At 45.2% G+C, this 18,822-nt stretch overlaps 1 protein-coding gene across 3 annotated transcripts in view; it reads left to right on the forward strand.

Moving 5' to 3' along the window:
• RAB28 (RAB28, member RAS oncogene family) overlaps positions 1–18,822 on the forward strand; it is a 379,144-nt gene that overhangs the window by 186,731 nt on the left and 173,591 nt on the right. The gene's annotated exons all lie outside the window — the stretch shown is intronic.

Here is an 18,822-nt window from a genome sequence, read left to right on the forward strand (position 1 = left end):
GCAGTCGATTGCTCGTTGGATTTGTAACAAAATTCAACTTGTACATTCTGTGGCAGGCCTGCCACAGCCTAAATCTGTTAAGGCCCATTCCGCAAGGAAGGTGGGCTCATCTTGGGCGGCTGCCCGAGGGGTCTCGGCATTACAACTCTGCCGAGCAGCTACGTGGTCAGGGGAGAACACGTTTGTAAATTTTTACAAATTTGATACCCTGGCAAAGGAGGACCTGGAGTTCTCTCATTCGGTGCTGCAGAGTCATCCGCACTCTCCCGCCCGTTTGGGAGCTTTGGTATAATCCCCATGGTCCTTTCAGGAACCCCAGCATCCACTTAGGACGATAGAGAAAATAAGAATTTACTTACCGATAATTCTATTTCTCGGAGTCCGTAGTGGATGCTGGGCGCCCATCCCAAGTGCGGATTATCTGCAATACTTGTACATAGTTATTGTTAACTAATTCGGGTTATTGTTTAGGAAGCCATCTTTCAGAGGCTCCTCTGTTATCATACTGTTAACTGGGTTTAGATCACAAGTTGTACGGTGTGATTGGTGTGGCTGGTATGAGTCTTACCCGGGATTCAAAATCCTCCCTTATTGTGTACGCTCGTCCGGGCACAGTACCTAACTGGAGTCTGGAGGAGGGTCATAGGGGGAGGAGCCAGTACACACCACCTGACCTGTAAAAGCTTTACTTTTGTGCCCTGTCTCCTGCGGAGCCGCTATTCCCCATGGTCCTTTCAGGAACCCCAGCATCCACTACGGACTCCGAGAAATAGAATTATCGGTAAGTAAATTCTTATTATATGCGTGATGCACAGCGGAATATTTGCCGACTGGCATCAAGTCTAAGTGCGTTGTCCATTTCTACCAGTAGAGGGTTATGGACACGACAGTGGTCAGGTGATGCGGATTCCAAACGGCATTTGGAAGTATTGCCTTATTAAGGGGAGGAGTTATTTGGGGTCGGTCTTTCAGACCTGGTGGCCACGGCAACAGCTGGGAAATCCACGTTTGTACCCCAGGTCGCCTCTCAACATGAGAAGACGCCGTATTATCAGGCGCAGTCTTTTCGTGGACAAGCGGGCAAAAGGTTCCTCATTTCTGCCCCGTGAGAGAGGGAGAGGAAAAAGGCTGCAGAAATCAGCCAGTTCCCAGGAACAGAAACCCTCTCCCGCCTCTGCCAAGCCCTCAGTATGACGCTGGGGCTTTACAAGCAGAATCAGGCACGGTGGGGGGCCCGTCTCAATGAATTTCAGCGCGCAGTGGGCTCACTCGCAAGTAGACCCCTGGATCCTTCAGGTGATATCTCAGGGGTACAAATTGGAATTCGAGACGTCTCCCCCTCGCCGTTTCCTAAAGTCGGCTTTAGCGATGTCTCCTTCTGACAGGGAGACAGTTTTGGAAGCCATTCACAAGCTGTATTCCCAGCAGGTGATAATCAAGGTACCCCTCCTGCAACAGGGAACGGGGTATTATTCCACACTGTTGTGGTACCGAAGCCGGACGGCTCGGTGAGACCGATTCTAAATCTAAAATCTTTGAACACTTACATACAGAGGTTCAAATTCAAGATTGAGTCACTCAGAGCAGTGATTGCGAACCTGGAAGATACATGATGTCTCGGGACATTAAGGATGCTTACCTTCATGTCCCAATTTACCCTTCTCACCAAGGGTACCTCAGGTTTATGGTACAGAACTGTCACTATCAGTTCAGACGCTGCCGTATGGATGGTCCACAGCACCCCGGGTCTTTACCAAGGTAATGGCCGAAATGATGATATTCCTTCGAAGGAAGGGAATTTTAGTTATCCCTTACTTGGACGATTCCCTGATAAGGGTAAGATCCAGGGAACAGTTGGAGGTCGGTGTAGCACTATCTCAGGTAGTGTTGCGGCAGCACGATTGGATTCTCAATATTCCAAAATCGCAGCTGGTTCAGACGACTCGTCTTCTGTTCCTAGGGATGATCCTGGACACAGTCCAGAAAAAGGTGTTTCTCCCGGAGGAGAAAGCCAGGGAGTTATCCGAGCTAGTCAGGAACCTCCTAAAACCGAGCCAACTCTCAGTGCATCAATGCACAAGGGTTCTGGGTAAAATGGTGGCTTCCTACGAAACAATCCCATTCGGCAGATTCCACGCAAGAACTTTCCAGTGGGACCTGCTGGACAAATGGTCCGGGTCGCATCTTCAGATGCATCAGCGGATAACCCTGTCACCAAGGACAAGGGTGTCCCTCCTGTGGTGGTTGCAGAGTGCTCATCTTCTAGAGGGCCGCAGATTCGGCATTCAGGACTGGGTCCTGGTGACCACGGATGCCAGCCTGCGAGGCTGGGGAGCAGTCACACAGGGAAGGAATTTCCAGGGCTTATGGTCAAGCCTGGAGACATCACTTCACATAAATATCCTGAAGCTAAGGGCCATTTACAATGCTCTAAGCTTAGCAAGACCTCTGCTTCAAGGTCAGCCGGTGTTGATCCAGTCGGACAACATCACGGCAGTCACCCACGTAAACAGACAGGGTGGCACAAGAAGCAGGAGGGCAATGGCAGAAGCTGCAAGGATTCTTCGCTGGGCGGAAAATCATGTGATAGCACTGTCAGCAGTATTCATTCCGGGAGTGGACAACTGGGAAGCAGACTTCCTCAGCAGACACGACCTCCACCCGGGAGAGTGGAGACTTCACCCAGAAGTCTTCCACATGATTATAAACCGTTGGGAAAAACTCGACAGGTATTGCGCCAGGTCAAGGGACCCTCAGGCAATAGCTGTAGACGCTCTGGTAACACCGTGGGTGTACCAGTCAGTGTATGTGTTCCCTCCTCTGCCTCTCATACCCAAGGTACTGAGATTGATAAGATGGAGAGGAGTAAGCACTATATTTGTGGCTCCGGATTGGCCAAGAAGGACTTGGTAACCGGAACTTCAAGAGATGCTCACGGAGGATCCGTGGCCTCTACCTCTAAGAAGGGACCTGCTCCAGCAAGGACCCTGTCTGTTCCAAGACTTACCGCGGCTGCGTTTGACGGCATGGCGGTTGAACGCCGGATCCTGAAAAAAAAAAAAGGCATTCCGGATGAAGTCATCCCTATCCTGATCAAAGCCAGGAAGGATGTAACCGCAAAACATTATCACCGCATTTGGCGAAAATATGTTGCGTGGTGCGAGGCCAGTAAGGCCCGACGGAGGAAATTCAACTGGGTCGATTCCTACATTTCCTGCAAACAGGAGTGTCTATGGGCCTGAAATTGGGGTCCATTAAGGTTCAAATTTCGGCCCTGTCAATTTTCTTCCAAAAAGAACTAGCTTCAGTCCCTGAAGTTCAGACGTTTGTAAAAGGGGTACTGCATATACAGCCTCCTTTTGTGCCTCCAGTGGCACTTTGGGATCTCAATGTAGTTTTTGGGTTCCAAAAGTCACATTGGTTTGAACCACTTAAATCTGTGGAGTTAAAATATCTCACATGGAAAGTGGTCATGCTGTTGGCCCTGACCTGGGCCAGGCGCGTGTCAGAATTGGCGGCTTTATCCTGTAAAAGCCCTTATCTGATTTTCCATTCGGACAGGGCGGAATTGAGGACTCGTCCTCAGTTTCTCCCTAAGGTGGTTTCAGCGTTTCACCTGAACCAACCTATTGTGGTGCCTGCGGCTACTAGGGACTTGGAGGACTCCAAGTTGCTAGACGTTGTCAGGGCCCTGAAAATATATGTTTCCAGGACGGCTGGAGTCAGAAAATCTGACTCGCTGTTTATCCTGTATGCACCCAACAAGCTGGGTGCTCCTGCTTCTAAGCAGACTATTGCTCGTTGGATTTGTAGTACAATTCAGCTTGCACATTCTGTGGCAGGCCTGCCACAGCCAAAAATCTGTAAATGCCCACTCCACAAGGAAGGTGGGCTCATCTTGGGCGGCTGCCCGAGGGGTCTCGGCTTTACAACTTTGCCGAGCAGCTACTTGGTCAGGAGCAAATACGTTTGTAAAATTCTACAAAATTGATACCCTGGCTGAGGAGGACCTGGAGTTCTCTCATTTGGTGCTGCAGAGTCATCCGCACTCTCCCGCCCGTTTGGGAGCTTTGGTATAATCCCCATGGTCCTTACGGAGTCCCCAGCATCCACTTAGGACGTTAGAGAAAATAAGAATTTACTTACCGATAATTCTATTTCTCGTAGTCCGTAGTGGATGCTGGGCGCCCATCCCAAGTGCGGATTGTCTGCAATACTGGTACATAGTTATTGTTACCAAAAAATCGGGTTATTGCTGTAGTGAGCCATCTTTTCTAGAGGCTCCTCTGTTATCATGCTGTTAACTGGGTTTAGATCACGAGTTATACGGTGTGATTGGTGTGGCTGGTATGATTCTTACCCGGGATTCAAAATCCTTCCTTATTGTGTACGCTCGTCCGGGCACAGTATCCTAACTGAGGCTTGGAGGAGGGTCATAGGGGGAGGAGTAAGTGCACACCAGGTAGTTCTAAAGCTTTACTTTTGTGCCCAGTCTCCTGCGGAGCCGCTATTCCCCATGGTCCTTACGGAGTCCCCAGCATCCACTACGGACTACGAGAAATAGAATTATCGGTAAGTAAATTCTTATTTTTAATACCTACCGGTAAATCCTTTTCTCTTAGTCCGTAGGGGATGCTGGGCGCCCATCCCAGTGCGGACTTTTCCTTGCAGTTGTATTGATACTTGTTTTCGGTTACACAAAGGTTGTGTATCCGTTATATTCAGCTTGTTGCTGTTGTTAGTTCATACTGTTATCTGGTATTCCTGCTAATACAGTTGTACGGTGTGTTTGTGGTGTGAGCTGGTATGTCTCTCGCCCTTAGTTTAACAAAAATCCTTTTCTCGAAATGTCCGTCTCCCCTGGGCACAGTTCCTATAACTGAGGTCTGGAGCAGGGGCATAGAGGGAGGAGCCAGTTCACAACTAGTCAAAGTCTTTTAGTGTGCCCATGTCTCCTGCGGATCCCGTCTATACCCCATGGTCCTTTTGGAGACCCCAGCATCCTCTACGGACTAGGAGAAAAGGGTTTACCGGTAGGTATTAAAATCCTATTTTCCGCAAAGTAGCCTGCTAATAACCAACCAGCTGTGCCAAATATCTACTGCATTCATAATCACAGGTAGCTCAGTGATTCCTGGACACATTTAGAATTGAAATAGGATAGTTTAAACCTGTTTATCAGGAAAACTCTTATTTGAGATTTATAATGGGGGAGATGTACTGTATCAAACATTCTAAAGATGACAAGTGCAGAAGTAGCCTATAGTAAACCAATCAGCTTCTAGCTACCATTTATCTATTCTGTAGTGACAGGTCAGTTCTGGTTGGTTGCTAGTACAACTTCTCAGGGTTGGCTTGTTTTAAACATTTTTTTTTTTAAAACTCTGTTTCTCTTACGTCCTAGAGGATACTGGGGTCCATTTAGTACCCTGGGGTATAGACGGGTCCACTAGAAGCCATGGGCACTTTAAGAATTTGATAGTGTGAACTGACTCCCTCTATGTCCCTCCTACCAAACTCAGTTTACAAAATGTGCCCGGAGGAGCCGGTCACGCTGAAGGAAGCTCCTGAAGAGTTTTCTGCATTTATTTTGTATGTTTGTTATTTTCTGGCAGGGCTGGTGGGCACCAGCCTGCCTGCTTCGTGGGACTTAGGGGGAGGGAGGGGTGGAGGTGGAGGTGGAGGGGGGGACGGGGACGGCCCAACCTCTTTAAGGGTTAATGGTCCCTGATAAGGGGATCATGTCTAAGGGGTATACTTTTTCCTTTTCTATTCCCCTCCTTTTCTCTGTCTGATTCTATTGCTTGTATTATATTACTATATTTCATATCTTTGAAGCAAATGTATAATTTTAACTCTTTAGTGATTTATAATAATTCATCACTGATTGTGTACCTTTTATAAGCAAACCCGCAGAGGTTGCATCTAGACATATATATCTTTAAATCATTAGGAATATTCTGTTCATATAAGAATGCACGCCAGTCATCTAAAATGTAAATCATAAGAATGTATTTCAACAAACAATTGCTACTCATAGAATTCACTTTTATCATTAAACAGTATTGGTCAAATACAATGCAAGTCACCATATAATAGTTTCACAGATTTAAACTATATAAGAAAACAAATAGGATGAAAGAAGTGTGGGAGATGTATGTACTGTACTGTATGTGTGGATTTATTACTGGGGAGATATTTACTCAAAGCACTCGGCTAAATCCTAGATTTATTGATATATATATTGGACAATATATATCTTAAATAAATACCTTAGGGAATTGGTTTTGGTTTATGTATGTGTGTGTTTGTGTGTGTGTGGGGGAGGGGCAGCATGTGGCTGCATTGTCCACAGACCGCATGGGACAGAAGCTAGACTCCATTTTGGGAAAACTCCCATGATTCCAAAGTCTGTAACATATCCAAGCCAACTAATCACATTTCACAATTCCAAGCCAACACAGTATCTCAATAACCAGAGCATATTGTATGCTGTCCATATTATATGAACCATCACAAGACCAGATCACCAGGTAACCACAAGTATCAGCTTGCCATTGCTACAAGCACATGACTACAGTAACAAAAGGAAGTATGTGTTGACTTCTATACTTCAGCAAGATGCACCATACAAAACCACTACAATCTGTTATAAATCACCATCCACAAATGTATACCTGGAATGCTATGCTACAGATTGTCTACTGTTCCAATTCATTACAGATTTCATAGAGTATTATCATCAACACATAACTGCACAAGTACCGTTAACCTTAAAGTCAAATGTATTTCCAAATTAACTATTCTATGCCAATCGTTTCACAACTACTTTACCACAAACACATAATTAACTATTCTATGTTACTCATTTCTATGAGATATACTTAGCTTTTCCAGGGGAATAACTCCCAAGCTTCCCAGGTGTATCAAGGTCCATGCTTCTGAGAGAGGCTTTTTAGCTGTGTGCATCAGTGTAGGAGTCAGGAGAAAGAGAGAGCCATGATTTCCAGTTCTCAGGTATACATGCAACCTGTGGGTGTGTCTTTCACCGCATGTGGGCTAGCTGTATTAGTGGGCTGGGATTGTCTATTCAGCCAAGGCTACAGTGTAGGGATGTTAATTCGGCTTCAGGTTACAGAAGCCAATATTATCATTCATTCTTTGTATCTCTAAAATGGATATATGGGATTACTCTGTAACAGTCCCGTTCCCCACTGACAGGACACTGAGCTCCAGAGGGAACTATTCGCAAGCCCCACCACGACGAGCGTACATTCCCGCAGCACACCGCCACCCCTAACAGAGCCAGAAGAGTGGTGAGTACTGAGCAGGGGCGCCGGCCATTACGGCGACATGAGGGTACGGAGACGCACGGCTTCTAAACGGGGCGGAATGCGTCTCCGGACACAGTACACAACTGCGTCCCAGTACACTGTACACAATACCCGTACTGGCACCACAGCCTTAAAACGGTTCTCTCCATTTTAAGCATTAGATTCCTCTGCCAGTATACAAAAAGCGGAAAGAACGCGCGCGATTGAAGGGGCGGGGCTTCACTATGAGAGCATCCAGCAGCTCAGCAGCGCCATTTTCCCTCTTCAGTGGACACAGACGCTGACAGGACAGGGACGCGCAGCTCCTCCAGTGTGACTCCAGATTACCTCAGCGGTACCAGGGGGTCATAGCAGGGGGGGGGGGCGACTATTAGTGTACTAAGTCCCCTATCAGGGTACTTTTTAGTCTGCGACCTGGCTAAGCTTGGCACTAGCTGTAAAGGCGCGTGGGGGCTGGCTCCAAATAACTCTGTGTCTCCCTGAAGGGCTCTTTGTGGGTTAATTGTGCTTAACCTTTCCTCTGTGTGTGTGTGTGTGTGTGCTGTCACATTTACATTATGTCAGGTAAAGAGTCTGTTTCTTGTGCCGCAGAGTGTTTCTCTTCACCAGGGGGCTCACTACTGGGTACTCAGGGTTCACAGGCTAGCGGGGCGGAACCGGAATGGGTTAATTCTCTTAAGGGAAGGATCACAACTCATTTCTACAAAATTGTCCCGCAATGAGAAAGAAACGCAATACTTAAAACAGACTGTGGATGAGTTTATGAACAGAGACTCAGTCCCCAAGACTGCGACTCGATCCCCCCCTATTTGTCCGCAAAAGCGATCTCTGGCCCATATCCTGCAGTCTGATGCTGACAGGTCAGACATGGAGGAGGGGGAGGTGGACTCAGAGGGGGGTGGATGCAGCTCTGTCACAGGAAATAGAGGCTCTTATAGAGGTTATCAGAGATGTTCTGCATATTCCTGATAAGGTGTCAGAGGAGTGTGAGGAATCTTATTTTAATGTAAAAAATAAATCCTCAGTTACTTTTCCTGCGTCAAGGGAATTTAATACCCTGTTTGAAGAACTATGGGTTAATCCTGATAAGAAGTTTCAGATCCATAAAAGGTTGCTCTCATCTTTTTCTTTTCCTCTGGAGGATAGGAAAGAATGGAAAAATCCACCGCTAGTGGACGCATCAGTCTCTAGGCTGTCACGTAAAATTGTATTGCCTGTTCCTGGTGCAGCCTTCCTGAAAGACACAACTGATCCTAAAATTGAGACTACACTCAAATCATTGTACACAGCTGCTGGGGTGGCCCAAAGACCCACTATTGCATGTGCGTGGATCACTAAAGCTATTGCTAAATGGTCAGGTAACCTAATTGAGGGGTTAGATTCCTTATCTAGGGGGGATGTTGTCTTACTCCTGCAGCATATACAGGACTCTGCGAACGTTATGGTGGAGGCCATAAAGGAAATAGGCGTGCTTAACGCACGCACCACCGCTATGGCAGTGTCGGCACGCAGGGGCTTGTGGCTACGCCAGTGGACTGCTGACGCGGATTCCAGGAAAGGCGTGGAAGGCCTACCATTCACAGGAGAGGCCTTGTTTGGAGATGAATTAGACAAATGGATCTCCACAGCTACTGCGGGTAAGTCTACGTATCTTCCTTCCGCAGCCCCCCCATCCAAGAAGACTTCTTCAGCTTCTAAGTTACAGTCCTTTTGGACGGCCAAGTTCAAGGGCAAATCCAGAGGTGCTTCTACGTCCTCCAGCGGTGCAAGAGGTAAACCACGCAAACCAGCAACAGCAGGTACTCGGGAACAGAGCTCAGGCTCTGCTTCCTCAAAGACTTCACCATGACGGTGGACCGCAATGCCTGGAAGGCTGTCAGGTGGGAGCACGCCTACAATTCTTCAGTCAACTCTGGTCAAATTCGTGCCAGGATCCCTGGGTCATAAATCTTATTTCCCAGGGCTACAGTCTGGAGTTCCAAGAGCTCCCACCTCACAGATTCTTCAAATCAGGCTTGCCAGTTTCACAAGAGGCAAGTATAACTTTACAACATGCCATCCAAAAACTGGTACAGACTCACGTCATTGTTCCAGTTCCACCTCATCAGCTAAACAAGGGGTACTATTCCAACTTGTTTGTAGTACCAAAACAGGATGGTTCGGTAAGACCAATTTTGAACCTCAAGTCGTTGAACCCGTACTTACGAGTGTTCAAATTCAAGATGGAGTCCCTGAGAGCTGTGCTCTCAGGTCTGGAGGAGGGGGAATTCCTAGTGTCTCTGGATATCAAAGATGTGTACCTTAACATTCCGATCTGGCCACCTCCTCAGGCTTATCTTCCATTTGCACTGCAACACTGTTACTACCAGTTCCAGGCCCTGCCATTTGGCCTCTCCACGGCACCGAGGATGTTCACCAAGGTGATGGCAGAGATTATGTTTTTTCTCCGCAAACAGGGAGTTAACATAATTCTGTACCTGGACGATCTCCTGATAAAAGCACTGTCCAGGGAAAGGTTGCTGGACAGCATTGCTCTCAACCAAACTTCTCCAGGATCATGGGTGGATTCTGAACCTTCCGAAATCTCACCTAGAGCCAACACGGAGGTTCCCATTCCTGGGAATGATACTGGATACAGAGTAGCAGAAGGTGTTCCTTCCATTGGAAAAGGCATTAGTGATACAGTGGATGTCCTGAAGCCAACCCTGATATCGGTGCATCTATGCATTCGCCTTCTGGGTAAAATGGTGGCCTCTTATGAGGCTCTTCAATACGGAAGGTTTCACGCAAGACCCTTCCAGCTCGATCAGTTGGATAAATGGTCCGGATCGCATCTTCACATGCACCAGAGGATCCGTCTGTCGCCAAAACCCAGGATCTCCCTTCTGTGGTGGCTACAGACTTCTCACCTCGTCGAGGGTCGGAGGTTCGAAATTGAGAACTGGATTCTGCTAACCAGACGCAAGCCTCAGAGGTTGTGGAGCAGTCACTCAGGGGGTGCAGTTTCAAGAAAGATGGTTCAATCAGGAAGTCGTCCTTCCAGTCAACATTCTGAAACTCAGGGCCATATACAACGCCCTTCTGCAGGCCTCACAGCTTCAAGATCGGGCCATTCAGGTCCATTCAGACAGTGTGTGTGACGGCAGTAATGTACATAAACCGACAGGGCGGAACGAAAAGCAGAGCAGCAATGTCAGAGGTGTCAAGAATTCTCCTCTGGGCAGAGAGAACGCTGTGGCGTTGTCAGCTGTCTTCATTCTGTGAGTAGACAACTGGGAGGCAGACTTCCTCAGCAGACACGAACTGCACCCGGGGGAGTGGGGCCTTCATCCGGAAGTCGTCAGGTGCTTGACAAGTCGATGTGGATATCCACAGATCGACATGATGGCCTCTCGTCTCAACAAGAAGCTCAGGCAGTATTGTTCCATGTTGAGAGACCCACAGGCGGTGGCGGTAGAACGCCCTGACAACTTCATGGATCTATCAGATGGTGTACGTTTTTCCTCCACTTCCTCTGATCCCAAGAATTCTAAAGAGAATAAAAAAGGAAAAGGTTCAAGCAATTCTAATTCCTCCGAACTGGCCAAGAACGGCCTGGTACGCGGACCTTCTGGAGATGCTCTTTGTAGATCCGTGTCCTTTACCTCTTCACGAGGATCTTCTACAACAGGGCCCGTTCATCTATCAGGGCTTTCAGCGGCTACGTTTGTCGGCATGGAAGTTGAACGGCTGATTCTAGCCAGGAGATGGATCCCTAACAAGGTTATCCCGACTATGATCCAAACCAGGAAGGGGGTAACATCTAAGCATTACCATCATATTTGGAAGAAATACGTCTCGGTGTGAGAGCAGAACATTTTCTGTGGTGGAATTCCATCTAGGACGGTTCCTGCTTTTTCTACAAGCAGAAGTGGATGTGGGCCTACGTCTGGGCTGCATAAAAGTCCAGATTTCGGCCTTGTCCATTTTCTTTCAGAAACAATTGGCTTCTCTCCCTGAGGTCCAGACATTCTTGAAAAGTGTTCGGCACATCCAACCTATTTTTGTGCCTCCCACGGCACCTTGGGATCTCGATGTAGTGCAGCATTTCCTCCAATTAGACTGGTTTGAGCTGTTACAGGAGGTGGATTTAAAATATCTTACGTGGAAGACCTTCACACTGTTGGCCTTGGCTTCAGCAAGTGTGTCGGAGCTGGGGTCTTTATCTTACAAAAGCCACTATTTAATTTTCCATGAGGACAGAGCTGAACTCAGAACTCGTTAACAATTTCTTCCTAAGGTGGTGTCTGCGTTTCACATCAACCAACCTATTGTGGTCCCGGTTGTCACCGACAACTCTGCTACTTCAAAGTCTTTGGATGTTATGAGGGCTTTGAGGTGTATGTGAAAAGAACATCCCGTCACAGAAAGACGGACTCGCTGTTTGTTCTTTATGATCCCAATAAGATTGGGTGTCCTGCTTCATAGCAGACTATTGCACGCTGGATCAGACTTACTATCCAGCATGCTTATTCCACGTGAAGTTTGCCATGTCCAAAATCTGTACAGGCCCACTCTACTAGGTCGGTGGGTTCTTCCTGGGTGGCTGCCCGGGGTGTCTCTGCTTTACAGCTCTGCCGAGCAGCTGCTTGGTCAGGTTCGGACACGTTTGCTAAGTTCTGCAGGTTTGATACTTTGGACTCTGAGGACCTTCAGTTTGGTCAATCAGTTCTGCAGGGAACTTCAGCACTCTCCCACCCGGTTTTGGAAGTTTTGGTACATCCCCATGGTACTAAATGGACCCCAGTATCCTCTAGGACGTAAGAGAAAATAGGATTTTAATTACCTACCGGTAAATCCTTTTCTTGTAGTCCGCAGAGGATACTGGGCGCCCGCCCAGTGCTGCGTTCGTCCTGCACTGTTACTTGGTTACGTAATGTTGGTTCAGCCGTTGCTGTTCCTGTTTCAAGCTTGGTTAGCTTGGCTTTCCTCTTGTTGTGTGTGCTGGTTCCAAATCTCACCACTATCCTTATCTATCCTTCTATCGAAGTATGTCCGTTTCCTCGGGCACAGATTCCTAGACTTAGTCTGGTAGGAGGGGCATAGAGGGAGGAGCCAGCCCACACTATCAAATTCTTAAAGTGACCATGGCTCCTAGTGGTCCCGTCTATACCCCATGATTTTCTCTACGTACTACGAGAAAAGGATTTACCGGTAGGTAATTAAAATCCTATTTTTTTCTATTATTCTGTGGCTACAGGCACAGCTCCGTAACTTCTTTAGAAAAACCTATTATAAGGTAATCCCCCTGGTATTCTTCCATATTCTTGTTGCATGTGGTCTTCAGCTGAGTGAGCTAAACCAATGCAGCAAATTCACACACACAACAGAAAAATAGGGATGGTGACCCAGATCAGAGAGGTTACAAATATGCTTAGCATCAGCTAATACTCCACAAAATTCCTACCCTAACAGTCCTATAGGACAGGAGAAAACCACAACTAACATTCTCAATCTTAAAGACTAAACAACTCCAACTTATTAAAGAGGCAATACAAAGAGAAACACCTTGTGGTTTAATATCATTCATGTTTATTTAAATTCATAATCTTTCAGTCCTGTTGAGATGTCTCTGAATGTACTTTGTATAATCTATATCTAATACAGGTTGAGTATCCCTTATCCAAAATGCTTGGGACCAGAGGTATTTTGGATATCGGATTTTTCCGTATTTTGGAATAATTAGATACCATAATGAGATCTTATGATGATGGGACCTAAATCTAAGCACAGAATGCATTTATGTTATATATACACCCTAAACACACAGCCTGAAGGTAATTTTAGCCAATATTTTTTATAAATTTGTGCAATAAACAAAGTGTGTGTACATTCACACATTTCATTTATGTTTCATATACACCTTATATACACAGCCTGAAGGTCATTTAATACAATATTATTAATAACTTTGTGTATTAAACAAAGTTTGTGTACATTGAGCCATCAAAAAACAAAGGTTTCACTATCTCACTCTCACTCAAAAAAGTCCGTATTTCGGAATATTCCGTATTTCGGAATATTTGGATATGGGATACTCAACCTGTATATAAAAATAAAAATTTGTCCTGTCATTCTGTCCTTCTTTATTGTATTTCTATTCAAATCCACAGTTTACAAGCGAAGATCGTGAAATTTTACATGCAAGCGTATTAAAACTAAAACAATTTGAAATCCCTAGCACCCCTAGGGGGGCAGTCAGCAGCACAGAGTATATCAGGATACATCATAACTCCGGAATTGCACGAGCAATGTACTAAAAAATTGGTATGCATATGCTTTACAGTCTGGCAACAAACACTGTGCGGAGGAAGACACCCCTAGCTCCCTTAGGGGTGGGGCAGCAACACTGAGTATTTCAGCAGACAGCATAACTGTGGAATGCCTGCAGCAATTTACACCAAACTTGGTACACATCTGATTTACAACCTTGGAACAAACTCTGTGGGGGTTAGACACCCCTAGGGGTGGGACAGCAGCACAAAGTATGTCAGCAGACAGTATAACTGTGGAATGCCTGGAGCAATTTTCACCAAACTTGGTACACATCTGACTTATAATCTGGGAACAAACTCTGTGGGGTTTAGACACCCCTAGCACCCATAGGGGTGGGACAGCAGCACAGAGTATTACAGGACACAGCATACCTCCAGAATGCCTACACCAATTTACAACGAACTAGGTACACATATGACTTACAAGCTGGGTACAAACACTGTGGGGGTAAGACACCCCTAGCAACCCTAGGGTTGAGGCAGCAGCACAGAGTTTTTCAGCAGACAGCATAACTCTGGAATGCCTGGACTAATTTACACCAAACTTGCGACACATATTACTTACACTCTGTGAACAAACACTTTGGGGGTAACACACCACTGGCACCCCTAGGGGTGGACCGGCAGCACAGACTATATCAGGACATGCATGATATGTCAGTGATGACAGGGCTGCATGTGACGGGGCCAGTAACATGATGTGAGGAGGGGAATGGAGGTAGCACGAACCCACACACTGAGAGTTATGTAGTGGAAGTAGCACGGTCCCCCAGCAGCACAGAGTATATCAGGAGGTACATAATGTGCTGTGCTATATAAGAAACTGTAGAGTGTTTGGGGGAGCAGGATCTATCTAGGTACTTTATGTAATATACAAAAGCAAAAAATTGTGCTTCTGTCTTTTTATACAAATCCACAGTTTACAAGCGAAGATCCTGAAAATTTACATACGAGCGTATTGTTATTTATACTGTGTGTTTAATATTTAAATTCATTTTTGTAAACAAACATTCTTAAAATCCCGGGCAATGCCGGGTACTCCAGCTATAGTATATAATAAATCTGTAAGGGTTGTGTCTGTACTTAGCAATTATTTTGAGAAATATACTTCTAGGGACTATTTATGAACTATGGAGTTAAAAAAAATGTTTTTAGAATTTTTGTCAGTTTGTTCCGGTACCGCACAAAAATTACTGTATGAATTTGGATCGCGTTTTCACTGTTGTATAGCTTAGTGACCGAGTAAGAAACTGTGACATCAGGACATCAATGTGACATCAGGAAGAGGAGCAATAAAGGAATAACCAGACACTTGACTCTCAGCGCACTGAAAGTTGGTGTTCCGATCATGCTTTTGCGGAACTTGAGTCCGCCCAAGTTTTGCAACGGAACCCGACTTAAAGTGACTGCTCTGCAGGGGAACCTAATAAGAATCATAGAATCATTGGCCCATCTATTCTGCCTTTAACACATGTATAAGCACGCACTAGGGTTATTTTTTGTTGGGAGCCAATAAACCTACCATTATATTTTTAGAGTGCTGGACGCAACCGGAGCCTCCAGAGGAATCCCACACAAGTATGGGAGGAATATACAGTACCAGCTTGGACACACCTTCTCATTCAATGGTTTTTTTTTTATTATTTTCTACATTGTAGATTAATACTGAAGACATCAAAACTATGAAAGAACACATATGGAATTATGGTGTAAACAAAAAAAATGTTAAACAAATCAAAATATATTTTAGATTCTAGATTCCTCAAAGTAGCCCCCTTTTGCTTTGATGACAGCTTTGCATACTCTTGGCATTCTCTCAATCAGCTTCATGAGGTAGCCTCCTGGAATGGTTTTCCAACAGTCTTGAAGGAGTTCCCAGAGATGCAGAGCACTTTTTGGCTGCTTTTCCTTCACTCTGCGGTCCAACTCATCCCAAACCATCTCAATTGGGTTTAGGTTGGGTGATTGTGGAGGCCAGGTCATCTGACGCAGCACTCCATCACTTTACTTCTTGGTCAAGTAGCCCTTACATAGCCTGGAGGTGTGTTTGGGGTCATTGTCTTCTTGAAAAACAAATGATGGTCCCAGTAAGCGCAAACCAGATAGGATGGCATGGTGCTGCAGAATGCTGTGTTAGTCTTGTTGGTTAAGTGTGCCTTGAATTTTGAATAAATCACCAACAGTGTCACCAGCAAAGCACCCCCACACCATCACACCTCTTCCTCCATACTTCACAGTGGGAACCACAAATGCAGAACCATCCGTTCACCTTCTCTGCGTCTCACAAAGACATGGCGGTTGGAACCAAAAATCTCAAATTTGAACTCATCAGACCAAAGTACACATTTCCACTGGTCTATTGTCCATTCCTTGTGTTTCTTGGCCCAAACAATTCTCTTGTTTTTCATCCTCAGTAGTGGCTTCTTCGCAGCAATTCGACCATGAAGACCTGATTCACGCAGTCTCCTCTGAACAGTTGATGTTAAGATTTGTCAGCTACTTGAACTCTGTGAAGAATTTATGTGGGCTCTAATCTGAGGTGCTGTTAAGTAGTGGTTTCTGAGACTGGTAACTGTAATGAACTTATCCTCTGCAGCAGAGATTACTCTTGGTCTTCCTTTCCTGGGACGGTCCTCATGGGAGCCAGTTTCATCATAGCGTTTGATGGTTTTTGCAACTGCACTTGAGGATACATACAAAGTTCTTGAAATTTTCTATATCGACTGACCTTCATGTCTTAAAGTAATGATGGACTGTTGTTTCTATTTGCTGAGTTGAGTGATTCATGCCATAAATGGATTACAACAGTAGTCAAATAGGGGTGTCCACTGTATACTAAACCTACCTCTGCACAACACAACTGATTGTCTCAAACACATTAAGAAGACAAGGAATTCCACAGATTGACTCTTGACAAGGCACACCTGTTAATTCAAAACCATTCCAGGAGACTACCTCATGAAGCTGATTGAGAGAATGCCAAGAGTGTGCAAAGCAGTCATCAAAGCAAAAGGGGGCTACTTTGAGGAATCTAAAATATAAAACATATTTTGATTTGTTTAACACTTTTTTGTTTACAACGTAATTCCATATGTGTTCTTTCATAGTTTTGATGTCTTCAGTATTAATCTACAATGTAGAAAATAATTAAAATAAATGAAAACCATTGAATCAGAAGGTGTGTACAAACTTTTGACTCGTACTGTACAAACTCTTCACAGTTAGGGCCATTGTGGGAACTGAACCCATGACCTCATTGCCATGAGGCAGTAATGCTAATCATGACACCAGCCGTAATTGAGGCAGACATTCTTTTTTTCTTTCAATATTACATTTTTATTAAAGCTTATACAAATGATACATAAAAAATGGGGGGATACAAGGCAGGGAGTAAACAAAAAGGGGAAATGGAAGTGTACAGATCCTCATATAGGCAAGTAGTGGGGCACACATGATAATTACTGCGAAAAAAACCATACAATCATGACAAGATATTGAGGATTTGAAGGAAACGGGGATTAAATTATATACTGTCCATTACAAAGCACAGTCGTAATATATTGATATAAAAATAAACTAAACCCTGTATGAATTAGGATGATAGTCACTGTTATGAACCAAACATGAGTGAACAACAGGAGATTATGGAAATCTGGATGACTGGTACTCACTCCAGACCAAATATCTGATCAAAGGGTTAGAGACCAAGGAAGAGTACTGGATGCCTGCTACCTGAAATTCGTAGTGAGATTGTATAGTGGTTTCTACCACTTCATTACCAGGGACATATGAGGAACGCCAGTGTTGGGCTATAAGGAGTTTAGTAGTTATGAGAATATGACCCATAACATAGCGGTTATTCACAGGGAAGTTGCCAGGGTACACGTGAAACAGTGCCAACAGGGGATGCTGCGCCACAGGTGAGTTAAGAACATTAGAGATCAGGGGAAAAAAATGAAGTCCAGAGACCGGATAGTGCTGGACAGGCCCAAAAGATTTTAAGAAGGGAGCTCACCTATTCACCGTTACGGCAACACAAGTTGGTTGTAGTCTCTCCATATTGTGTGAAGCAAGACTGGTGTCAAGTACAATCGGTGGAGGAGTTTGTAGAAGTGTTTAGTGTGCAAGATACATTTAGACAATGTAAAACAGGTCTCAAAGACCTTGACCTATTCCTCCTCAGGGAGGGAGCAGGAAAGGTCGGTCTCCCGCTTCACTATTGAGGAAAATAGATGACGTTATTTCCCGAATCAGGAAATTGTACCATCTTGTTACGGACCCTTTACCAGCAACCGCCGTAAGATGAATTCTTATGTAATGAGGTATTGTGAAAAGTATATGGGGATTGGGTAAAGCTGAATAGCTAATGCTGGAATTGGAGAAATTTCTAGAAGTCCCTATGAGTGAAGGAATATTGAGAGTGTATTTCCGTGAAGGACGTCCAGTGTACCTGACGATGTAACCTCTGATAAGGAGTGAAAACCCTTATGTATCCATGAACCAAATCTCAAATCTAGAATAATATAGAAGCCCACCAATAAAAAATTGACAGAAGGAAGAGAGACCTTGTCAAATCGGGAGACCAGTTCCACTCATGCTGTACGAGAGGGAATAGCGACCGAGGATGGAAGCCATAAAACATCTGTTTGAAGAAACTGAAAAACCAAACCACGTTCCAGCTAGACCCAGGGTTTAGGGAGATCTTCCGCAAACCACATGCCTATCTGTTACAGTATACACGCCATTTGGTAGTACTGTAGATCAGGGAGCGCAAGGCCACCATCTAATTTGGGCAATGAAAGAGTCCTATAGGCCAACCTAGGTTTTTTACCCTTCCAAATAGAGGAAAGCGGTGCAAAATTTACGTAAAGTAATATTGGGAACACGTGTAGGTATGGTTCTAAATAAGAAAAGTAATTTGGGGAGAAGGACCAGTTTCAATGCAGCTATGCCCCCCGAGGCAAAGATTCTAACGGGATGTGGTGCATGTGAGACTGTGTTTTATACCACGTATACCCCTTATCACCAACAATTTTCCTATTCAATCGCCTGCAGTGTCATGTAAGCATCTGCTTCACTATGATGATCAACTGGTCGCAGGGGCAAATGCTCAGATCTGCAGGTGTAGATCTCAGGACCAGTTGCTTCTCCCATGGACAGCTTTACGTGGCTTG

The sequence above is a fragment of the Pseudophryne corroboree genome, chromosome 1 (genome assembly GCF_028390025.1).
Source record: "Pseudophryne corroboree isolate aPseCor3 chromosome 1, aPseCor3.hap2, whole genome shotgun sequence".
NCBI lineage: Eukaryota > Metazoa > Chordata > Amphibia > Anura > Myobatrachidae > Pseudophryne > Pseudophryne corroboree.